Genomic DNA, 11,275 nt, shown 5'->3' on the forward strand with positions numbered 1-11,275 from the left:
AAAAAACGAGCCTGCATCCGCCTATCTGGGTTAACGGACTTGCGCGACCCTGACCACCCCGTCGTTTCACGACGCGAGCGTGCAGTCATTAGAGAGTGCCAAACCGGAAATCCGGATGAATTTCTACATTGCGATGCATGTGATACGTCAAGTTTTGAAAGAGACTCCGTTACTACCCAAGTTTAGATTAGGAAAAGTTTATCTTCATTCGCTTGTAATTTATAATTGTTAATACTTCGGAATCTGGAAGGATAGCTTTTCGTCAAGGAAAGATCTAAAATTCTAATTTTCTATATTTTATGTACGTGTAATATTATCTGTTTTCTGAAGTAAAAATCTTAAGACACACACACACGAAGTTGCGATACACGACGAGCGATATTGAATCGAAAGAGCGTCTCACGATGTCGTCTCCTCGAAGGCTCACTGCAAGAAACAGAGTTGCATCTTATCTGGATTACCGAGTTTCCTCGACACTGACCATACTTTGGCCCGAAGCGCAAGATCCACTTCTTGCAGTCTCTCGCAGAACGATCGCACAACTTGACCAATCCAATCTCGTGCTATTACGTAGGCTTCGGTGACACGGTTTAAAAATTGCCTTGCCCACGGAGCTTTGCCGCGCGAAGCACCTTCGGACGGAAAAGATAGTGGAAAGTAGGTGGAGAACAGGGCGAGAATAGTACCCGGGGACATCCTCTTTTCGTTTTAAGTACATAAGGCAGTCTGATGAAGAACCGAAATTGCTTCCCACCTGGATTACTGTGCTCGTCTCCCTCTGACCACGCTCCCAAATTAAGCTCGTATATTTGACAATGTTCGCGTCGTACGTTTTGCGGGAAGGAATTAAAGCTTCATCTCGCGGGATTTACGCGGGAGAGCAAGGTTCCGCGCGCGAGGAATCACCTTACTAGGCGCACAAGAATCGTTAATATTCTCCCTCTCTGCCTCTCTCTCTCTCTGCACTTGCAAAATAAATTTCTAATTATATCACATGTAAGAGCTATGAAAATTTTAAATATTTACGTCCTTCGCACTGTGTGTCGGGAAAAGATAACGCGAGTATGAAGTAGTGTTAACCAAAACTATGAAACTTAGCGGAAAATAGCAAAAGAGGGATACAGAGGTTTAAGAAAGAGAAATAAGTTGGATAAGCGAAGCAACGCATATCGACTAGGAAAATGGGCTTGAAGAGTTTTCCGTGCTGCGGTTCCGGGGAAAGGGCGGAAAGAACGGAAAGAAATGCCGGAAGAGAGAGAGCGCGCTTAAAAGGAAGGAGAATGGAGTATCTAAAGTTGATTCTACGCTTTCTGGAAGAGCACAGATAGAAGACTACAAAGTGAAGCGAAGTCGTCTTATCCGCATTAGTGAACAACGACCCTGACCACTTCCTATGCAAAGAGGATTGAGATAAAGTTCGCATTCATCAACGATTTGATGCCCTCCTAAACGTCTCTCGCCATCATCAGTTATTCGGACGTAAATATTCATTCTTAAACTGTCAGATTTTTGAAACGAATATTCCCATTTATTGTGTCCATTTATTTCCCTCTAGGATTATAAATCTTTAAATGTTACTTCATCGAGCGAAGGTTTCATTTGCACAAATATAATTTTTTTTATAATTCTTATTAAATCACTAAAAACTATTGTCGTTATATATTTGTTACATACTTATAGTAATTACATATTTGTTAGATTTATTTATTTTACACATTTGTTGTAATCTCTAGTTACACATTTGCTATGATACTAACACGGAGTATAATGTTTATAATTTAGTATGAAAAGAAAAATTTTAATCTTGTTTAATGCTCGGGCAATAATAAATTTTGATCTTAAGTAAGAAACGGAAGTGACCCCCTCTGATTTTAATAAGCTTTTAACATGGTGCTAATTCTAGATAAAAATATGGAACATGTATTTTTTTATACGTGCGAAAAAACCGGCTTTTTCAAAGGGGTGTTTTACCTTCGAAACATACCATTGGGTACGTATAAAAAGATATGTGTGTTCCTTATTTTGATCTAGTCTAGAATACAACATATTAAAAGCTCATCGAAATCGGAAGGGGATAGTTTCGTGGGATTTCTTGTCAGTGTAAATATATCTTTAAGTATTTTTAAGTCTTTTTAGAACAAAATGAAAACAGTAATAAAATTTATAAATTTGTTTTAATTTAATAAATTATATTTTTTAAACATTGTCAAATAGTCATTTTCTATTTACATTTTAGCTTATTAACATTTCCATTCTAGATTATCTTTTACTGCAAAAGTACAAATGCTAACATTTTTGAATGGCATTCAATGTAAATGTGAAAAATATAAAATTTTTAATTTTAAGCTGTGCTTGAAGTACGGCTCTTGTCATAATATACACATAGTATTTCAAACTTTAGTAATAAGAATTATATTACAGGGTGATGATATATTATGTCTTGAATCCTTATAATAGCAATGGCTTTTCAAGAAGTCACTACCACTAACAAGACTCTTCTTTATCTCCTTTATTGCAGTCAATTTCTTTTGTACGTTGCCAAGTAATTTTTCATTATTGCTTGCTAAACGACTACCGTAACCTCGCTACCTATGTACATAAGTTCAATGATGCAGAAAGCACTCGCAAAATAATAACTAACAGGTTTATCACTAATAATTGTTACAAATGTTTGTTTCATCATGACAATTACAAATTTTATTCACTTTTATAATTTTTGATTTATCGATCCGTACTTTCTCGTTGAATACCACGATTTAACTAAGCTCTCTGAAGAGAAGGTAAAACGCAAGAAAAAAGGACTCTGTTTTCCGCGCGAATTAAATTGAATCGAAATGTCACGGTTCGCTAAAAGCTAATGAGCAGTTTATTTCATTTGCTCATCTATCGATCAACGCGGAAGTGAACAAAAAAAAAATTTTAATGAGTTTCTCCGCCGTTGAGAATTCTTGCTGACTATCTCTTCAATATATTTTCTTCGTGTTATCGGGCAAGACGATTAAATTAAGATGTCTGTCACAGCGGTCGTGCTATCTAATATTTCTTTGTTATTACTATACACATTCAGCATATAATTCTTCAGTAGAAAAATCGTCCGTTCAATTATCATCAAACGCTATCGTGTCGCGGCATCTCGCTGTTCCATGGTGTCTCTTTTAGTAACGTATAGCGACACTCTAGCTGAACACCAAGAAAACTGCTGACAAAATTTTCGCGAAAGCATGTAACTCAGCCCTCGTGATATCTTTTCTTAATGGGATAATAAACTGTCCGTGACAGCAACATGTAAAAAGTAGACTTTTTATTACTATATGCGTGATGACCGTGGAATGTAAAAAGCGAACTTTTTACCTATTACTGATGACCGTGGCAGTACATTTATATAATGATGACGTAAATAATATAATAAATTTTGTTAAGACTACGACGTATAGCTGTAGATTAATTTTTATTGTTAAAAATTTATATGATGAACAATAAAGCATCGTATATTTATCGAGCAATACGTAAAATTTAGTCACGCATTTCAATAAGTGTTTGCGTAACAATTTCCTCGTCAATAAACTAATGAAATATTAACGAACGTACATTATTCCATCTCTTCTATTTACCATACGCGAGCGAATAATTTTCTTTTTATTTTAAATTGTAACTCGGTTTGTGATGTTATACGTGTGAATGTAAAGACGTATATGATAATGGTTTGGACAATAGCAAACAGCGAGCATCACAAATATGTTCTCTTTTGTGCGTGAATTCTACGAATTTCGTGTTTGAGTATATATTTGTAATTTTTATTTGATAACAGTAATTAAACACAAACAACATTGCAATTTTGGGAGGCACGAATATTTACACAGGGATACTGATAAAATTTTTGAAATATTTGGAGAACAGTTTTTTTCGAATCGGTGCTTAACGTTAAATTTATATTTTAAGTTTTTATAAAAATTGAATAAATTACTTTTTATCAATTACTAATCTGAGCAAAACGAATGTTTCACAACTCTAAAATGATCTAGATTTTTCTGAATTTTAACTTGAATATTTTATTTACTAGAACACAACTGAGCGATATGTACGGAATATTTTCTGTACAAATCATCCCTTTGGTGCAATTGCATAAAACAATTTTTAAAGTGCACCACATGTCCGCGATTCATTCGAATGTACTGCAATAGCCGCGGGTTGAATTTCAACGCAAAAGGGTTAAAGTAAGTTGTTCACTGGTGCAGCGAGTGCATCACATGCGGATAGAGCAGCACGCAGAAATTACTTTTTTCTTTTCAGAAAAGCTATACGGTCACGTCTGTATGCGCGCACAATAGATAAATCAAGCGACCCGGCAAACGCTCTTTTTTCCCGGCCGTCATTCTGTTTCATACTTTTTCAAGGTGTTCCTCTTGCGTGATAGAAACCTGCCGTCGCGGGCGACAAATATCGGTCAGTAATCCCGTATAGCATTGTGTTCCTTTCCTCTTGACTTTTTCCTCAATCAAGCTGTTCGGATTACAACGCCCGAGAGCTTTGTAACATGCTTTTGTGCCCAAACGATCGTATTTCGCGTGGATTTTGGTATTCTCGACTCCAGTGCCTCGCTCGGCTGCACCTCGATTTCTTTCTACGGGCGGAATTAATTACACGTTTTGTCTTTCTCATATCTAGCTGACGCAGTGAAACCGATTGTGCGATCGCGATTATGATCAAACACGACTGCGTGATTAAACGTGATTCATTTCCGTATTGTATAAATTATCTGAATTAATAAAACTACTTTGTTTTTTATATGAGACTTTTAAAACTTATTTATTTTATAAGTCAAGAAATAATGAAACAAAAAGATCGCTTCAATTGTGAAAGTATTAATTATCTTTTGTATTACTAAATACATTTTATCATGTTGTAAATAAAGTAGCAGTATTAAATTATAATAGAAACTATTTTATGCAAACGTTTTAAATATTTTAAATTTTAGGATTATAGTATGCTAATACCATGCTGTGTATTCAGAGATGTATTTTTTTCGAGAAAATAATTTTATCTCAATCGACACAATTATTTTTGCAAAATTTGATTACGAATGGTTGGACGCGTCGCTATGCTAGAAATTTGGCCAACTCAAAATTAAATCGTCTCTCTCGTAACTCAATGCACGGCCGTACTACGCATGCATGAATAATTACTTTTTTATTAGTCTACGCGAGATTTGACCTAAATTGTTAGTAAAACTTTAAAGTGAATTTTTCAAATGAAGATTTAGTAATATAAAGATATTAAGTAAACTTTTATTACAAATTTTAATTTACTTAAATGATTATTTTAATTGTCTATCTATTTTGTTTTATTATCATGTAATATTCCTCACTTTTCGTTATTTAAACTTTAAAAATGCATATATTGAAAAGAGGCATTCTCTTTTGAAAGTTTAAAGCGCAAACAAAATATTCTTATTTGTGGAACCATCCTTTTTTACAAAATGTTTGTTTTCTAACACTCTGGAAGAGAGTTATATATATACATATATATTAAGCTCGCTTGAGTTGCTGAGTCGAAATTGTGTGGCCCCGTTTATTTGCGGCGATATTCGAGTCTATTGTTCATAAGCTAGCGCGTATATATCGATTGCCGGGGCCTTGGATCCTCGCCAGATCGTTTGGTACCCAACGAGCCAGCCAACGACAACGACTTTCATCCTTGACTCTTCCTCCACTGGCTTTGTCATAGTTTCACGATCGTCTTTCAGCTATACGCGCATCATAACTATGCGGCTAAATTTATTTACTTTTAATCCACGAGATTCATTGTACAACCTTTGTACTTTTCAATAATGTGGCAGTTTAATATTTTACTACTAACTTCGACAAATTTCTCGCAATTTTCATGGAATTGTTGCACAAAGTTTTGTGTCTCTCATAAGTTGTAAACAATTTTATAGAGAGATATATAAAATTCTTTCAGAATATTAATTTTGATGTAAAATATAATTTTATCATACACTTTAGCATTCATTCTTTACTTTTAGTGTGCATAGTAAGAGAGTGCACGTGCACGAGGTAAAAAATATATGTTTTTTATCTTTTCCAACAATTAACATGTTTCAAATAATTATTCAGAAACGCGTGAAAATTGCACATTAATTGCCATGCTTAATAATACAGTCTTAATAACATATTTACTTCAAAATGCCACGACAAATTTTGTATTAATCTCAACAAGTGATTAAAATTCAATTTTCATATTGCCAATAAACATTTAGTACGGGGCAGAAAGTTTCTGATATGCAAACTTCAGGGTAATAGAAGTTGACGGCGCAGTGTTACATCTGATATACGATGCAAACAATTTAATAAAAGTCTCCTCTTGAGTAATAAAGAAAATTTTGTTGCACAGTACAATTACTCTTTGCAAAGTCGTTTCGTTTAGATATCAAAGTGAAAATGTCTAAAGCACGACTTGGTCACGAGTGTTTGTTAATATAATTACAAGTTTGCAAGTTCTTACGTATCGGAAATAAAAAACAACCACTATCAGTCGTTGGCGACATGATCGCACTAACAATAAGAACCTCACGAACAATCTACACTTGAATCTTTAACTGGTGCATCTTAAAAGAAAAAAACGCCAATAGAGCATTGAGAATTCACCCCAGATCTATTCTTTTTAATCGTATTATTTTACGGTTTTTTTTCTGTCGCATGTCCGGATATACATATAATTATTTTATTTTAAATGACAGAAAAGAGAGATAGAAGAAAGTACTGCGAAAAAAACCGTATGAGAATTGCGGAACTGCGAAGTGAAAGTACAGGATGTTATTCATGTATATTATACTCATTCGTGTATTGAGAAGAATTTAATTAAACGGAGCTGAAAAGAATGCATTTATATATGTACGTATATTCCACACCACGTAACGTTTTCTGGTCGAGTCTACTCAACTCTTTCGTAGTTCTCTACAGATATAGACAAAGATTCATCAGTCAGCGCAAAACAAAGTTTTATGATAGAGATATTTAAAGCATGCATCTTACCCTGCCATTAGCAAAACCATTAATTAAGGTGGCAGCGCTTGGCAAAGCGAGAGTGATAAAAAAAATAGACATTAGAGATGGAGAACAAGTTGAAAAGCCAGTTCATATAGCACAATGACCGTCTCTATCGCGGCTATAGTCCCTCACTTTTTCCCTCTTTCTCTTCTGAAGGGCCCTTTTCCCTCATTCTCTACGCTCTACAGCGTATCTCTGCTCCTCTTCATCTTCCTTCTCTGCTTCCTGACGATAGAAAGGTTCACTTATCATGCCAAAAATAAATCCAGCACGGTCGGACCGGAGATAAATTCGGGGAAACGCATTGGAGCGCGAGGTGACTAACGATGACTATCATTCACTCCAGGCTTTCTTTTAAGGACGGGCTAAGCACGAGCCGGCATCTTCGAGGCAAAGCAGATCCATCCTTAAGACGCCGGTTCAAAATTAATTAAGCAGCGCTTATGCAGCTCCGTAGTTTATCCTTCTTCCGAAGCCCCAGGTAGTCGGTAGCGTATTGGTTGACACGCCGAAACCCGCTCGAGGATACAACTTCTCTGGAGTATTCCGGAATATGAACGTTCGTAATTAAAGTTTAACACACCGGTGATTTTACTTTCATCTAGAAGTTTCCTCGCAAATGAAAACCTGGCGAGAGATGATACTATTAAACAACAAAATCTTATATTCGCTTTGCTAAACGTATACGTAAATAGTAAATATACAACTTTCCAAATTGCTTGGCGCTACTTTAAATTTAGAAACCTATAAATTAATACAACCAATTTAAAGTTAATGATAGTCTAATGTAAATGTTTAATCGGTTATCATCATTTTCTCGTAATTTTTTAATACTTATCGTTGCACAATGAAAAAATTAATGTAATCGAACAGCTGAGTCAATTTGCGAGTCTAAGTCAAATGCCAAGTTTATTATAACACTGATCTCAACCTTGTAAAGTCTACAAATTTTAAAGTCTACAAATACAAGCTGATAAAAAAAGAGGTTTCTTCCTAAAGAGCTTTGCATGCTAATGCCATCGTAGTAGCTGTTGTTATTTCTCCGTTCCGTCCGAAACTGCCGCTCATCAGAAAAGCTACCAGCTTATTCGCTCTCTGTACCTTCTAACCCATTTTGTCGGGTACCAGTTTAATTAAAGGAGATACAAATTTAGCATTACCTATCTGCTTTGCGGATTTCACTAAATGTTGGTAATTTTGCATGTAACAAACACATCTAATTAACGTCTTCCGTGCTTTAGGTTTTACTTTTAATTTGGTCACTTTTTTACTTACTAATTCATCTTCAAAGAGCTTCAAATATCAAATATATAAGATATATTAATACTGTTGAAGAAATATATTAAGTACTGTTGAAGAGAACAATATTTACAATATTTCGACGTTAATTATATTATAGATTTGTTGTATGAGTTCTATGTATATTGTTACTTATCTGCAAATTTAGTTAATGATATAAAAAATCTGTAAGTCTCTGGCACGTCTGGCAGATCAGAATTGTCCAAAAATAGAACTTACTGTTTAAACACCGGTAACATGTCACCGGTGAGCACCATAATGGTGACCATTCGCTTCAGTTCTCCAATGCTGTGGGAATTGCTCGGGCGTGTCGGGCGACTACGCCTTCACTGCAAGGTTATATATGACCCGCAACAAACCGGAATCGCACGATAGAAAAGCGTCGTAGGTGGAAATCGATATACCGCGAACTGCAACACTCCGGTCTTGAATTTCGCGGGCGAAAGGCGAGTTGGATTTTGTCCAGTTACCAAGTCGGGCGAGACGTTTCGTTCCATTTTCGAGAGACGCAAGGCCGAGACGCGATGAAAAGTACGAGCGGAGCAAGAAATAGTACGTTAATTAACGCGTTCAACTTTCTAGAACTTGAGCCAAATTTTATGCAATGTATGTGTATTTTTAGTATCGGGAAATTGTATCGCCTTATGAAGTATTATCCAAACACTGATTTCTGAACGATATCATTTCGCTTGACAAAAAGGAGATACTATTACAACATGTTTTACGGTACATTGGACTCATTAAATTTCATAGTCTATTTCTTGCACTTTGAATAACACTCTAACACTACTTTTATACATTCTAAATAATGTCTTTTTAATGTAATTAATTTATAATTAATATCCAAAGTATAAATCGGCAATATTTTTATTACATATTTAGCGCAAAATTTGGCTTTTAGTAATCTGGCGGTACACGAAGATTATTATCAATGCAATAATAACAAAACGAAATATTAGAAAAATTATAATTTGATCGTGTTGCGTTAGCGTTATGCTGTATTGCGAGAGAATCGGAATACAATTTAAGAATAATTATTGTGTAGGTAAATCGATGCAAAACGATGCTATTTTCACTTTGATAGTCTATTGTCTTGATGGGGAAACTGGTACTTTACAGGTGAATCGATTGCCCTTTCGTTACTTCAACAAGCTTTCTCGCAACCTCTTTATTGTCTTTCATTAATTTGCTAATTGATAGTGGTCGCGGTTATGGCGAAATTATTGAAAGAAACACTTTACGAATTCTCAATTTTCTTGTCTAATCGGAAGCAACTCGAAATGAACTTCCAATATAGATTTTCTGTAGTTTATTAATACTCGTAACTGAAAGCTGTGCCAAAGTATTTTAAACTTGCTAGTTTCAAACTCGTAATTCCGAGTTTTAACGTCTCATAAAATTAATTCTACGTTATTTTGATGAAAATCTTTTGTAACTTTTTTGTTTCTCTTTTGATACACCATCTACGTTAGTTTTAAAAATCCATAAAGTCTGAATTGATCTTCATCTATATTAAAATTACAACTCTCACCAGACGTGTAAAATTTAGTTTCTATCTTACTTATTATTTTTTTATATTATGTTTTATGGATATGTACTTATTTTGTAAAAAAGAAACAACAAAATTCTAACAACAGCAAGTTTTATTTAATGTCATAATATCTTAGTAATCTTTTACGTTTTAAAAGTAGAATTACTGTTGAAAAAAACGATTTAGTATAGTATTCAGAACAGCATAAAATTATAACAATAAATTGCATAAAGGATTTTGTTTATCAATTTTTAGAAATAATTATTATAAATAGAATATCCTTTGGGCAACAAAAATTACTACTCATTTTATACTATCTGTGGTTACGTTTTATTAAGTGACACATTTCTCTCGCCTTTGATTATGTCTGTGGAATGTTATTTTTCAGATAATAAGATTGTTTAATTAAACCGTTGATGTGAAGAATATAAACTTCCGTCATGATTAATTAACAAACATGGATTTTAAAACAGTGTAACATGTCTGACAATATTTACTATGCACGTTCATGATTACGAGATCGTTCATTAAACTCTTTGCCATGTTTCCTGTCACTATACTGTGATCTAACGTAGCCGCGGGCAGGGCATATTTTAATTCAAATTACTGCCGTGTAATTTTTCTCGTCTTTGCCAGTAACTTTCATCTTCTTTTCATATCTGCATTCAAGCCAATAAATTTCTTCTTGGGTTGTCATTCTCTGATAATATTAAAATTACGTTTATATTTATTTAAATATATTTTTATATTTTAAAACACACAACTCTCGGAAAAATATTTTAAACAAAATGGATTATGTGGGAGATATGCGAATCAATTACAACTAAATTAATTTTAAACTTCTACAATACGAAAATTACATCTTGATATTACTTATAAATAGAACTTATAAATAATTTGTTTACTTGAGATATTATTTCAAGATCTAAAATGCAGTTTGAAAATTGCGAAAAGATGATATATCGATCCCGTACATCGCTCGCGTGGATTTTCCTGCAACGTATGTGAAGCAGTCGATCGCGTTAGACAGACTTTAAGCTAAAAGGCAGTGAAAGTGTTCCTGTGAAGCATGACGAGAGTAATGACACTCACACTAATGCAGCTGCACCGGGATACCTCCACTAGTTCAACATATGCCGATTTGTTCCAACTATTGACGTACGCCATTTCTCCCCACCGAGCGGTCACGATCTCTGTTCTTCTCATTGATATATGAAATAAAAAGATGATGATTTATGTAACGAATATATGCTGCACTCTCTCATAATATCTATAATAACATCTATAATTGTAACTCGCTTATACCTACTATTCGTATTATTGCAGATATTCCGAACTCGTAATACCTGCAGTAATATCTATAATTAAGTAAGTATAATTAGATTCTCTTGTGAACAGA

This window comes from Temnothorax curvispinosus, unplaced genomic scaffold, assembly GCF_003070985.1.
Source record: "Temnothorax curvispinosus isolate PA1 unplaced genomic scaffold, ASM307098v1 QBEX01013028.1, whole genome shotgun sequence".
Lineage (NCBI taxonomy): Eukaryota > Metazoa > Arthropoda > Insecta > Hymenoptera > Formicidae > Temnothorax > Temnothorax curvispinosus.